The following is a 13823-nucleotide window of genomic DNA, read 5'->3' as shown; positions in this document are numbered from 1 at the left end:
TAAAAGTACTTTTACTGAATTGACAAAGTTGCAAAGACACACACTATTGTGGTTTTTGTTTTGTTTTTTTAAATTACACAAGTTTCATACTTCAGGTGAAATGAGCATTTTGTGAGATATTGAGATTCCCATGACTCGCGGTTATGTTCACCAACTTCCACCAACCTGCAGCGTGTTCAAACTCACATAATCTCAAAAATTACTGGGGTGGGGTGTGTGTGTGTGCGCGCGTGCGAGTGGTGGTGGGGGGGCACGTTAACCTTATATCAAATGAATGTCAACTTCAACAGTAAGTTAATAAAAAGGAGATCAAACAAGGATGGAAAGGTTATGAAACCACAAGACCAGAGCTAATAAAAGGCAAACAAAGCAAGAGACCGAACAAAGAAACAAGGCAGGGAGGCGGGAAAGATAGGCACAACTGTTTCTCAGTTATTACTATATTAGTGGAGTAGAAATGAAAAGCAAAATGAAACAAGAGGTAGGTCTCAACTGTGTTAACAAGTTAACTTAAGCCATCTGTCAGTTAGTTGATATTATAACAGGGTGAACAAGTTAGTCAGCATACAGACTTTGAGCCATTCATTTGGCTTATAGATTTAGTTAAACTGAATGGCTTTAGCTTTAAAGAAAGAACTCACACATTTGGGAAGCAAAACAGAAAACTTAAACTGATTAAATAATTTAGTTCACGTCGGTGAAAAATCAACAAACCGTGTCAAAGCTTCCAATGTAAGAAACCACAATATGGAAACTGCCTGCTCATTTAAACTAGAGCTCATGTGCACTTATGAAAGTAAGCATACAAAGCTCAAACCTGAAGCATAAAAAACACCCATCAGTAACTGTTGCACAGACAGACAGAAAGACACAACTCTACTCGCAAGTGCCATGTGATCCTCAGGCTGAAACAGTTAGCCTTGAGTGCTCAAATGTCAGGAGAGAGCGAAGCACATGGACAATCATGTTAGCGCTCTGTCAGCCTGGCTGTCAGGAGTAAGGAGATGCACAGTGAGCAACATACGCAATCACTGACAGACAAGCATCTGTGCAAGTCAGTGTCCTGTCACTCAGAGAGCCCTGCCATCCGTATATTCTATGTTTGAAGAGACTAAATAGACAAGACCAAAAAAAAAAACAAAACAAAACAAAAAACATGAGAAGAACATCTTTTGAAAGCTTTGACCCCTCTAATATAATCATCTCGGGCACAGACATTCACCAAACCTTCTGTTTAGGAAGGTCAGGCAATAAGAAGCTGGCTTAAAGGGATGGTTAAATTAGATTGTTTCTCTTTCAGATATTAGAGAAACTGAGGTCTAGTGTCTTTGGTGGCAGGCCCGATATCATCAGGCGATATATGCTTTTTGCTGATTTATCAGTAACAGCATTCATCAAGTGTACACAAACACTTGATGCAGCAAAAACACAATCAGCAGATCTGAGCAGAGTTGGGCAGAGTGTAAATAATTACATAAATCTAAGGGAAATCTGTTCATGCTTTATGGTGATCGACTGAATTCTCACTTTAAAAGTGAACAAAATAAATCAATAAAAAAAAATTAACAAACCCACAATCAAATATCATTATCACATCAGTATAATAATAAAAATAATATCATTAAAAACAAATGCTATAGTCAGTCAGGCTCTACTGATGGGATTCACCAAGCCCCAGTATAACACGGCTGATGCCAACATTTGGTGATTTGATAAAGTGCTTTTTTTCCCCCCATATAACTGAATAACATGTTATCTACAAGTCCTTACAAAAATAAATGCAACAAATTTAAAAGGGGATCAATTTAGTAATACAACAAAGCCATTGTTAATAAAGATGACTCAGTTTATTACAAAATGAATCACAGCCCAGTCTATGGTTTTACCCCAGTATATATATTGGGCAGAGGAGCAAAGTGTTATATCTGTGCCAGAGCTCAATTCTAAAGAGTATTAAACTCTAAAACCGAGGAATTAAATTTACTATTGGTTTAGAAACAGGTTGCTACACAAGCATATTTTAACCACATTTGTTAATTGTCATTTCATTTATTCAAGTACTACAGACATCTTATCTTGTTAAACAGAAAAATTTATAGATCGCTCTTAAATTAAAGTCATACAGACTCATCGACTCTTTTGTATGTGGATTGTTCATGCTTACAAGCATAGCCATCTCCAAGCCAGCAAAAACCCTGACACAGCTGTCAAAATGAAATGATGAAATATGTGCACGAACGTATATGTGTTAACACCTCGTAGTGTAAGCGTTCCCCCAAAGGTGATAAAATGAGCCACAAAGCCAGAGGGGGAACCCTAAGAGCCAATCACTAGACAGACACTAAGGAGTAAATATGGAGCACAAGCTAATGTATCTTCCTGACTAAACTTAGATCCATAGCTTTAAGCTATTTTGTGTTGCGTTTCAAATGTCTCCTGTGACCCCTTATAACTCAAACACACATGAATGTAAAGGGAAGACCTCGTCCATTCAGTGACGTCACGATATTATGTAACAGACCATTAGCATATCTTGAGGTCAGCGTGGCATCCATGTATGCAACAGGGATGATTAATGGTTTTTATCCTAAAATACTTTTAACTTCAATTTTAAACAAACATGAACGTTCATGAAAATATTGATTCGTTACCTAATAATCACGTGCTGACTAAAGAGCAGAAAAATCATTAAAACACATGTTTAGTCAAGTCAGAGCTACTCCATGCCTTCAAAAGCTAAACCAGTGTTTCACACACAGACACATGAATCATAGATGCCCACACAGTCAAATACAGACTCTTTACCCTAATATCAAAAAGGAACAAAATGTACTCAAAAATCTTCTGAAAAAACAAAAATTCCAGGAAAATCCATGCCATGTGCCTGACACCAACATGCCAATTCATTTTATTTTGGATTATAATAGACTTCTGTTAAACTTTTCAGGCTACAGCCACCTCAAATCGCTTACCAGGTCCTTGCCTGCAAAACTCTTCCATACTCTTTGCAGTGATGGTTTTTGTTCCCTTATTTCTCTTCCTGTACATAGTCGTAAAGCTTGTAGTGCAAGCTTTTCCTAAACCAATCAACTGTTGCATTGCAGATCTATTGAATCACATGTGTGTCGAGTCAAGGAAATAATCTGACCAGTAAAGCAGAATCAATAATGGCATTGCTAACAATCAGTGAAAACACATCACGTCAACATGCAACAGCTGTGCTGTGCAGCTTCCTTTTGGTTGCTTCCACCTTTTTAGTCTTCGTGACTTATCCAAAAATCATTTATAACTTGAAAGTGCATGCGTGGCCTGGAATTACACAGAGACAAGCAGTCGATCATGAGACGGAAGATAAAAGAGGTTGTGTCTGAGTTAAGAGTCTGAAAGAAAACAAACAATCAATATAGCAAAAATAGGAGTAAGATGAAGTAATAATGTTATTTTCACTTTCCCTCTATGCATGTATTACACCAATTCAGAAGCTGAAATACAGTGCAAACCCATCAATTTAACATATAAATTTTAAATGTGCATCTCACACCAACTGTACTTTTATTGTTATAGAGGAAATAGAATGAGTGACAGGTACCAGATAATTTTGGAGTCTGAGCTGTCTTTTTAAAACAAGATCCTGTGTGGTTTTGGTCAGAAACCTTTAGCTATAAGACGCCTGCAGCTTTGTCCTGTGATTTCTTGACTCTGCATGATCTGCTTACGTAAAGCCGTTCTACAACTGCCACAAAGCCTTAGAATAATTTCAAATTTTGCAAAGATCGGACATCCTCTGGATACTTTGCCAAGTTCTGATATGATTATTTCCTTATTTTTGCCTGATGAAACCTAGACTTTTTCACTTTCAAGTTTCAGATAAAGGCCAATAAGGTCAAATGGAAAAAGTAAAAAAGGTGACTTCAGAAGTGACTTTGCAGCTTCTGCTTCTGTGCAAAGCATGCTCAGTGATGCATCAACTAAACACATCAACTAAACACTGCTTGTTATCATTTTTTAAAGCTATCATTCAATCTCTCAGATAAGCGCCCTTGTGTAAAATGCAGATGGGTGACAAACAGATCTCACAGTACAGTACACGTCTGTATAAACTTCCTTGATCATGAATGCAAATCTCACAATCATCCCCAATGTGACTCACTGGGAAAATGTTTAAAGGGAAACTTGCAAAGTCATAAATGTGTCTAATCAAATGAAAAACATTCAAATACAAAGATTAATAAATAACCTCAATTCCCCCCCAAAAGTGGGACACTGTGTAAAAGGCAGGTAAACATTTGCTAAGTTTTCTAAGTTCAATTGTGAATAAAATATGGGTTTACAATATTTACAGATGATTGCGTTCCTTTTTTAGCTTTACAGTGTTCTGCTTTTTGAATTGGGGTTGTATACGGAGCAATTCAAGAGGACAAAAATATGCTGTTTGTACTGAGACATTTAAACCCAAACCAAAATGTCAAACAAGTGGGAGGCACGGTTGGCCTGGCTCCATTCATTCATGGGGATGATGCAGAAAGACATTTCTTCCAAAGGTAAGGAGGCAAGGCTGGTGAAGAGAGGAGGAAAAACAAACAAAAAAAAACCCCCCAAAAACCTCAAACCAAAACAAAAACAGATAAAATATAACTAAATAAAAACAAAAAAGAGGAGCCGATGTGAGAGTATCAGCTTTGGGGGTATACTGTGACCTACTTTTTAAAATTCAAAAGTGTATGCAACAGTGGGAGGGGGAACATAGTACCCACAAGTGAAGAAGTGGGGAGAACACTGCAACACACTGTATGGCATTTATTACATACCAGTAGTGGGTTAACCTCAAGAAGGACGAGCATGAGTCAGCAGTCGGCAGAGTCTTCCCCATTCTGCTTCTCTTCTTGTTTCCTGACCGAACTCATACGGTCGTAGGATTTTCAGTAAGTCTTTTGCCTTTTGCATATTAGTCTCTAAAAGCAAGAAATATTCCTAATAATGATGAAGATAACACTTTATAGCCAGATGCACAGAGAGGCAATAGCTACATGTCTGTGCTGGTTCCGAGCACACAAATCCCCTGATATTTCCTGTTGGCTTTAGGCGCATTCAGAATCGGGAGACACGATTCAGCCTCATCGAATCAACTGTACTATACTAACTGACTGGGTTGACACAGGAGACAAAACTGCAGAGGCAACAAAGCGAGAACTGTTTAATCTGCCGACAACAAGTCTAATTTTATCACCAGCTGCACGGCATGCAAAGTGCCCTCTGATCTCTTGTCACGCAGGAAGTTTTCCTTCTGTCTTAAAGATTTCAGACATATTGATGTACGCCTATGACCTTTCTCCTCTTTCACCAATTAGTTTTTTTTTTAATGAAATATCAATAACATATACAAAAGGTCATCATCCTGCCCTGTCATACAAACTGATCTTGGTCCCAACATGACACTGCAGCACATGTAGCCTTCAACGTCAGTCACAGGAGATTAGTTGCCGTCTTTCGATTTCCTGACCTAAATCTCTGACCAGCTTGTTGCTCTCCATTACATAAACTCTCCCTGACACACATATTCATTTTAAATAACCAACAGCATGTGATAAGTTTAGAAATCCATTAAAGAAAAACTTTCTATTTTGACACAAACAACAAGTTAAAAGGAGAAATGTCAAATAAGGTTAAATTACTCAAATTACTATGGTTTTAAATTCATAATAAAGAGCAGAGTGAATACTACATTATTTGTCCTGTGTCCACGGGGAAAGGAGAGTCTTGTGATGTTCACATTATTCCAGATATGAGGGGAGTTGCTGGCTGGAGTGAGTTAAGAAGGAAAACCATGTCAATAACAGCTTAAACTTGAGTTCAACTTTTCTCTTTAAATTTGACTGTAAAGCCAACCCAGCCTAACCACACACAGAATTTTAAAAAACGAACAAACAAGAAATTCAAAAATCCCAATTGCTGAGGATTTATTTTCCTTAGCCACAGAAATTGACAGAAAGACACACAATGTTTTACTTTCACACTGAATAGAGACAGGAACATGGGAGAGGTAAAAGAGCTGAGGAGAGAATCCAGGATCCACGTGGCCAGAGGTGGATTATGGGGCGTGGAGATGTGCCAGGGCTTGCCTGGAAAAGTAGGCCAGAGCATCTGCCAAGCAGACAAAAACATGCCGTCACTGTTTGGAGGAAAACAGAGGGCAGTGCCTAAAGCTCGGCCTTAAGAGGACTGACCATGTTTGCGTGTGCAAGTTGGAGTCTGTGTGCACGCCAGTTTTGCTCCACATTGAAGCATGAAATAACGGACAACAGCAGTTTGTTCTAAAGCTTGCTGATCCTCCATAATCCTCTTCACTGATGCATCCTCGTAGCCACCAGGACAGAGCGGCTGAACTGGAAAACTGCTCGCTTCCCAACTCAGAGAGTTCTTAACCAGGGTCTAGCTGCAGCACGTTGCTGGTATAAGCAGGTGTTCTGGCCTGGTTTATTGACCGCTGGTGAAGTACATCAGGGATCTTCAAGATTTTTCATTTTCAAGCACTACATGGTCATGGACTAGTTTACACAGCTCCTTGTTCACATGATTCAGCCTTGAGAGCTCCGAGAGTTCCTTATCACTCTCGTCACGCAACGAGAGTGATAAAATTCTTTATCAAAGATAATAAAGAATTTTCCTCACCGCTGACCGCAAAATTCTTAATTTGTTTTTAAAATACTGAATCTCCCTTTTCTGATTATCTCCAGTCTCATGTCAGCCTTTTTATAGTCTTTATGCAGACTACATTTTCTTTTTAAATCTTTTGATAATCATTTCATCTTTTTCCTCATCTGCAATCATCAAACTTGCCATGCAATTTAACCTTTCCATGAAAAACCATGTCAAAATTTGTACCCTATTTTGTCACCTATAAGGTGACTGATAACTATCACTGAATGCATTTTCCCCCTCTATATTCAACACTTGTCAAATGCTCATGTTTACTACCTAGTGCTGCAGACGCATTAACCTGTAAACATTAGCAATGCTGCATTTTTCTTACTGCCTTCCTCCGCTTGGAGTGACCCAAGTTACTGTAATGGGGTTTGAGTACTGGGTTCATTTGCCTAAGTGCTATAATGCTATGTGCTGACTTGACGTTTTGGAGGAGTAGAGGCACTGCAATATACTTCAGCCATTAAGAATAACTAGCCCTGCCTTCTGACACAAAGATACAGGCCTGTACTTATCAAGCATCAGATCAGATCAGAAAGCAGTCACACCTGACTCAGAGGGTGTTGCTTCATTTACTTACTTGCCTAATTTTTGCTTACAGGTTGAAATATCTCAGTCTTTTCCTTAGAATCAAAGTGGAGTTCGCAGCTGTCCTAATCTGTCAGGATTTCCCAGTAGCTGGAAAGTAAAAGGAAAAAAAGTCTGTGCAACAACTAAGTGAACAGAAGATTAAATTAAAGGACAAATTGGGAAAAAAAAATCCCTGCCAGACTAATTGCACAAAAGCTTTAACGCAACTAATGGATAGATAGAAAAGGTGAAGGTTAAGCGTCTGTTAACAGCTAACGAGGGATCAACCAATTTAAATCGTAAAACTGCTTTATGATAACCCAACTAAGTGTGGAACAAAATAATACTGAGGAAGTTGCAACAGTAAATAATGGAGTCTAATGGACCATTTAGAGCTAGTTTTGAAGGAGCAGAGCACCAGTTAGGTTATCTGGTCAATGGGCTATGAGTTTGTTTCGGCAATGTGTCCATCATTAACCAAGCCACAATTCACAAATTTATTAATGGCTACACCTCATCAAATATTAGTCAGACTATAATCAAGTGTACACGCAATAAAGACATGATGGGTCCTCACCCAAAGTGTGCTCTAAGGCAGCGGTCCTCGACCCCCGGGCCTCGGACCGGTACCGGTCCGTGAGTCGTTTGGTACCTGAGCCCGTGAGAGTTGAGGCTCAGGTGTGAAATGTATGGTTTTCAGGGTTTTTTTAATCAGTTTTCAGCGTTATTTTGTTATCGTTTTTATCGTTAACTCTGTTTTCCTCGGTCTTTTCATGTGTGTTATGAATAAATCTATTTTTCGGTACCGGTACTAGTTTTATTTTGTTGTATTTATCTGCGACACCTTAAAGGCCAGTCTGTGAAAATATTGTTGTCATAAACCGGTCCGTGGCGCCAAAAAAAAAAGTTGGGGACCGCTGCTCTAAGGTCAAGGCCACATCAGTCATTTTACAGGCACTTATCCATTTTCACAAGAAATACTGCCTTTCCTTGAGTACTTGTCAGATCTTAGTGTCTTAACTTAAAACGGTGTCCCAAGGTCAACAACAAGGTGACATCTGTGATTTTATAGCTAATATAATGAGAACTTTGATTAATTGGGTACCAGATGAAACGCATCATCAGTGACGTTCTGGTTAAGTTTTAATCATATGTGCCACTTTTATTATTCAATTAACTGCATTTATTTGAAAGCTGTCTGATACGAAAACGGACGCTGAGCCAAAATTTGCATGTCACAAATGAATATTTAAACTGTATTAAAGCTCAGAGTGATAAAGCTTTTATTCTGCATCCCTTAAAACAGACGTCAGACTTTAACGTGTACGTGACAGTTTGTTACATAACGCCAAAACCTCATCCTGTTCCTTCTCAATATCACATAATTACAATTTAATAACACACTTGAGTAGACTTTAGATCCTGAAAGGACACATACGCTTATAATCCAAACCACTTTAAAGTATTTGTGAAACTTGTCTTTATGATTTATACGGATCACTCTGAGTATACCAGCACCTTCAACATTTACACAGGAGCCTTTATCCAGGATGTAGTTTGAATGAACAGACACACCTCTATTTGGGAGCTATCCCATGGTGCACCAAGTAGGCCAAGTCACCAGCACTGCTGCTTCTACAGGCATAATTCACTAAACCAGCCAGCAGTCTACTGATTTTATAAAAAAAAAAAAACCTGGGAATAAATCACAAATAAATTAATATATTTTAGAGGGGAAAAAAACAAAAAACAAAAAAACAACATAACTGAAAAAAAAAAAAGACAAAAAAGTCTTAAGTTTTAGTCTTTACTTAATTTGGTAAAGCAACCAGTTTGAGGCTTTGGTGAAAATGCCTATTGACAGTGACACTTCTACATGCATGACTGCTTTTATTGTAAAACTGGTTCTTAACTTCTGATAAATGCCACTTCTATCATAAAAACAGCTAAAACTGAAACAAAAAAAAAAGAAAAAGAAAAAAAGAAGGAAGACTAAAACAGGACTCTGGAATCCAGCTGCAAATAAAATGAATCCAAAATAAAAGAGCTACAGTAAAATGCAATAACCATTTTAACACCAGTTGGATAAACATTTTAAAGTCACGCTGGCAAAGACCGTTTGCGCAAAAACACCATTGAGCACCTAATTTTAAACACATTTGCAAAGACAAAGCCAAATAAGATTTGTATTTTATTATTCAGATTTTTTTTCACCATCATTCACGTTTCGCTTAGTTCTTCGATCTAGTAAGAAAAATAAAACTGCATAAACTGAAACAAATGCATGCAGCCCTTTGTCACATATCCAGATTGTTTAGTATGATTTTGTGGATAAAGTTATTTTTATTCATTTTTTAAATAATTCAATTAATTGTTGTTGTTTTTTTTATTATTATTATTATTATTATTATTATTATTATTATTATTATTATTATTATTATTATTATCATCATCATCATCATCATCATCAATAAATGCAACCAGTTTCCCCTATGAACATTAAAACTTCACACTGAAAAACCTGCAGAAAATGTTTGCACTTTAGCATTCATGAACTGGATACTATAATTGTTACTGATTAAATGCCTAACCCAGGGGTTTCAAACCCAGGGCTCCAGAGTCTTATGTGGCTTTTTTGTCCATCTGGCTCCCTATAAGTCTGACACAAAACTAAATTAATATAAAAATGATCCTTTTAATTTTGCTGAAATTCAACTGCAGTGGTTAGCATGAATGCAAACACATAAACAGCTAGTCCTGAGTGCTACTAACCCAAAAAGTCAAGGAGAAAATTGGAGGATTTAACGGTGTTTTTTGGCTGCCAATGCCCTGCTCCTGCTGTGTTCCATATATGATGTATCATACATCAAAAACATACCACACTGAGTTTTGTATTATAATCAAATAGGACTAAACCTAGTAAGGGCATTTTATTTAAATTTCCACTGAATGATGATGGCTTATAAATAAATATGTCTGTCTTACTTCAGCCTCCACATTTCATAAATATGTTTATACTCATTTTTATAAGATTAAGGAACTATATGAGGCCAAGGAAAACTAATTAAAAACTGAGCTGACACCCATATTTACTGTTAAACACCACGCTTTAAAACTATTATAGCCAAAAATAAACAAATCTCTACTAGAGAAAAGATCCCATTAGCAGCAGTGACATTGTACATTACTGCAGTCGTCCCACAGAGGCTTGCCGATGAGACATCAGGACCATCGACCCAGACCAATGGGACTGAAAGATGCACTCATGTGATATAATCCAATTTGATAGGAAAAGCCACTTTGCCAGTGAGAGTTAGCATGGGTGGCTGTGGATACAACAATACATGTGCATTCTTGGCCTGCATGGATACATCACCCAGCACAGCAGGAGAACAAAAACCCATTAAAAATTCAACTTGGCACAAAGTGTACCAAAGTGCTGCAGCGTGGTGAAACATTTACATCTGTCGTAGATGTTTCACTGCAAACTGGACCCTGTAAAAACCCAGAAGGGAGCCAGGTTTGAAAAATAAAAGACTGGAAAGTGACAAGTACTGTGATATGTTGTCTGTGAAGGTTCTCAGTCATCCAGGTCATCGTAGTCAAAGGAGCTTGCAAAGAAAAATGCTGTGATATGTTGATTTTTAATATAATAACAGCTTATCAATCAATTTGGATTCAGTAAAGTAAAGACGATTTGATGATATTCTCTTAATGTACAAGCTCCAGCAAAACATCTCTTTATCTTTAAAATTGTCTAAGCCTTGTGGGAAAAAAGGCCTCCTGCTGGGAATTGCCGACAGACACGCTTCATCCATTAGAAGACCAAACCATACCAACAAGAAAAAGGGACAGAAATGGTCCCACACACACACACAAAACTCATGCATGAGAGCCTGTCAGTAGCAGCTAAAAGGTAAACAGTGAAGAGCAGTGAGTGAGAGGGGGAAGGGAGAAAAGAAGAAACAGAAGATTTTCACAGGGCGGAAAAAAGTAGTACCTTTCTCAAAAAGGGCAAGAAAAAGCAAAGGAAATTTATACACCAAACTTGGGAGTATTTACTGTATACAGCTATTACAAATGACCTCAGACCCATAACACAACTGAAGATAAAACACATCTTCTATGAATTATTTTAGACTTATTATATACTTAGCATATACTTTCAAATGTTGTAAATTATTTGCAGCATTAATTAGTCAGGAATCATAAACAATGTAACCACAAGAAGAAAAGGAGATCTAGTAAGAAAAGCAAGTGAAATGAATCCCCTCCCTAACCTTTACCATGCCCTTGTGTCATACAAGTAAACACATGCAGTGATATTTTATTAGTTTTCTGACGTACATCTCCACCTTTAAAACCTTTCAATCTCCACCCTCTGAATACTATTCTCCATCGCAGCAAACAGTAGTATTTTCTTTCAAACCACTGACAAAGCCTCAGGCTGTTGGCCCGTATTCAGCGCTCACTGAACGACTTCCCAGAAAATTATTATGTTTGTGAAGAAAGATTGTGCAAATACGTTCCTCCTCATATCATCAGGTCTGAGATTAAAAAAAAATAATAATTTAAAGTTACGCATATATGTATTGTGCGTCTTAAATACAACTGAGGGACATCACACTTTGAATGTGATTACTAAAATCTTTTTTAAGTGACGGAAGTGAGAGATCAAGACAAAAGCTATTTTAACATAAGCTCTGGAAAATGTCAGGAAAAAAAATCACGCAGTACCCAAGTCTGAAGTTGCTCTGATTGACAAGTTGACAAGTGAAGTTGGCAGATTGACAACAGCAAAACTCATTATTACAATTATTCTGGCTACCTGTAAACGATCAAAAACAAATGGACTGGTGGTTTTTAAAAGTCTAATTTCAAAGGTGATTTTTTTTGTTAATGATTCAAGTGTAAAGCAAATAAATAAAGAGATGGTGATGGGCATAGATTCATCCAGATGGTTGCAGACAGGGACAACAGAGATCCAACCAGGTGGCTTTGTGCACCTCAGGAGACCTGCATAGAAGCCATGGGGAGCACAAGAGAGCCAGCAAGTATCAGACACTCATGTCACAGAAAGCAGATCAGGTTAGAGACCACTGGAGCTTTGGAGACAACAATCAGGTGAAGGCAACCGTTAATGGACAGGTTTACCTAGATCTCACAGACCTTGTTGATTAAAAGGTTCTCTTTCCAGGCATGTTGGCTTGATCTTAACAAAGGAGAATCAAAACTGCTGTAAATGAAAGGGCTGCACATAACTTTTAACACAAGACAAGACCAACGTAAAAAACAGGGGTAAAGTCTTAATGCAGATTGCAACTGATGTGGACATTTGGGTTTTAACATGCAGCAACTCTGGGTAATGGCTAGAAAAGTTCAGGGCAGTTTTATATAAACCACATCAGACCATTTTGTCTAGCACTGCCTTGGTGGCACACTTCACAGTTGTTGACTGCTAAAAGAAAAAGTGGCAGCAGAAAGCATTAGCATACAGAGGGGTATGCAGCTGGGACATGAGAAGGCTAGAAAGCAAGAGAGTTTTATGTGCTCATCAGGCTCCATGGCCAGTGGGCAGGAACAAAGGCATGTGCTTTAGTGCCAGTCCAGCTCTGTCTCCTCACATAAAAACTAAAGCAACCAGCCCGCAGGGCAAGACCTTGGTTCAACAACAACAACACAAATTTGGACTGTGTTACTCAGCTTCTATTCTCTGGGCTTGCAGTAGAGACAAGCAGAGACAAAGTGAGATTACCTACAGCTTCCAAAAATCATGCATTCAAGCTGCGCATTTTGGCTGTGAAAAACAAACGCATTTTAAAATGATCAGTTTAAAAACAAATTCAGAAAGCAATTTATTTTATTCAATACTGACTGAAATAAACAATGATCGAGCTAAACTTCCTGGCTCTGTCCTGTTTTTGTGAAAAACAGAAGCAAGAGATGGATTGTGTAAAAGGTTTGGATTAAACTCAAGAGAAAAGGCTGCGAACAATAGTGCCTGGGTTTGGTTTGTAACATGAAAAGGATGACTCCAGATTTTTCTGGCTTTTAGGTCAAATGTCATGTTTGCTGTGATTTATTTATTTATTCCCCCTCTTTAGAAACCTGTTCAGTTACATACCTCAACGTTTTAAAATCCAGCATTTGAAATCAATAGGACCTTAGCTGAGATAAACTGCCTTTTCACTCAAAAATTAAGTGAAGGGTAAGATAACAAGTTAATGGAAGCAATGAGCAGGTCTCCAGTTGGCATATTTCATGATGGAATCCCTTATGTTACAAAACAAATCTATTACTTATATATTCCTTCTTCCTACATGCATAGATTTAGCAAGTTTTGTTTTTATGTTTAAACTCAGTCATTAAAGACAGTGTAAATAGCTTACCATAAACCCCCAAATTACTGTACCAAATAGTCAGTGAGCAGGCGCAGGCAGTAGCAATGTTTGTATACACTCAACCTAGAGTCCCTAGAGTCCAACTTCTATAAAGAAGAAAAAAAACAAAATAGCACACCACTATGTAAACTTATAACCCTTAAAAGCATC

At 37.8% G+C, this 13823-nt stretch overlaps 1 protein-coding gene across 6 annotated transcripts in view; it reads right to left on the bottom strand.

The window, feature by feature from the left end:
- Positions 1 to 13823, bottom strand: part of suco (SUN domain containing ossification factor) — a 42790-nt gene that overhangs the window by 23578 nt on the left and 5389 nt on the right. The window lies entirely within an intron of this gene.

This window comes from Maylandia zebra, linkage group LG23 (assembly GCF_041146795.1).
Source record: "Maylandia zebra isolate NMK-2024a linkage group LG23, Mzebra_GT3a, whole genome shotgun sequence".
Lineage (NCBI taxonomy): Eukaryota > Metazoa > Chordata > Actinopteri > Cichliformes > Cichlidae > Maylandia > Maylandia zebra.
This window is presented reverse-complemented; position numbering and strand designations above follow the sequence as displayed.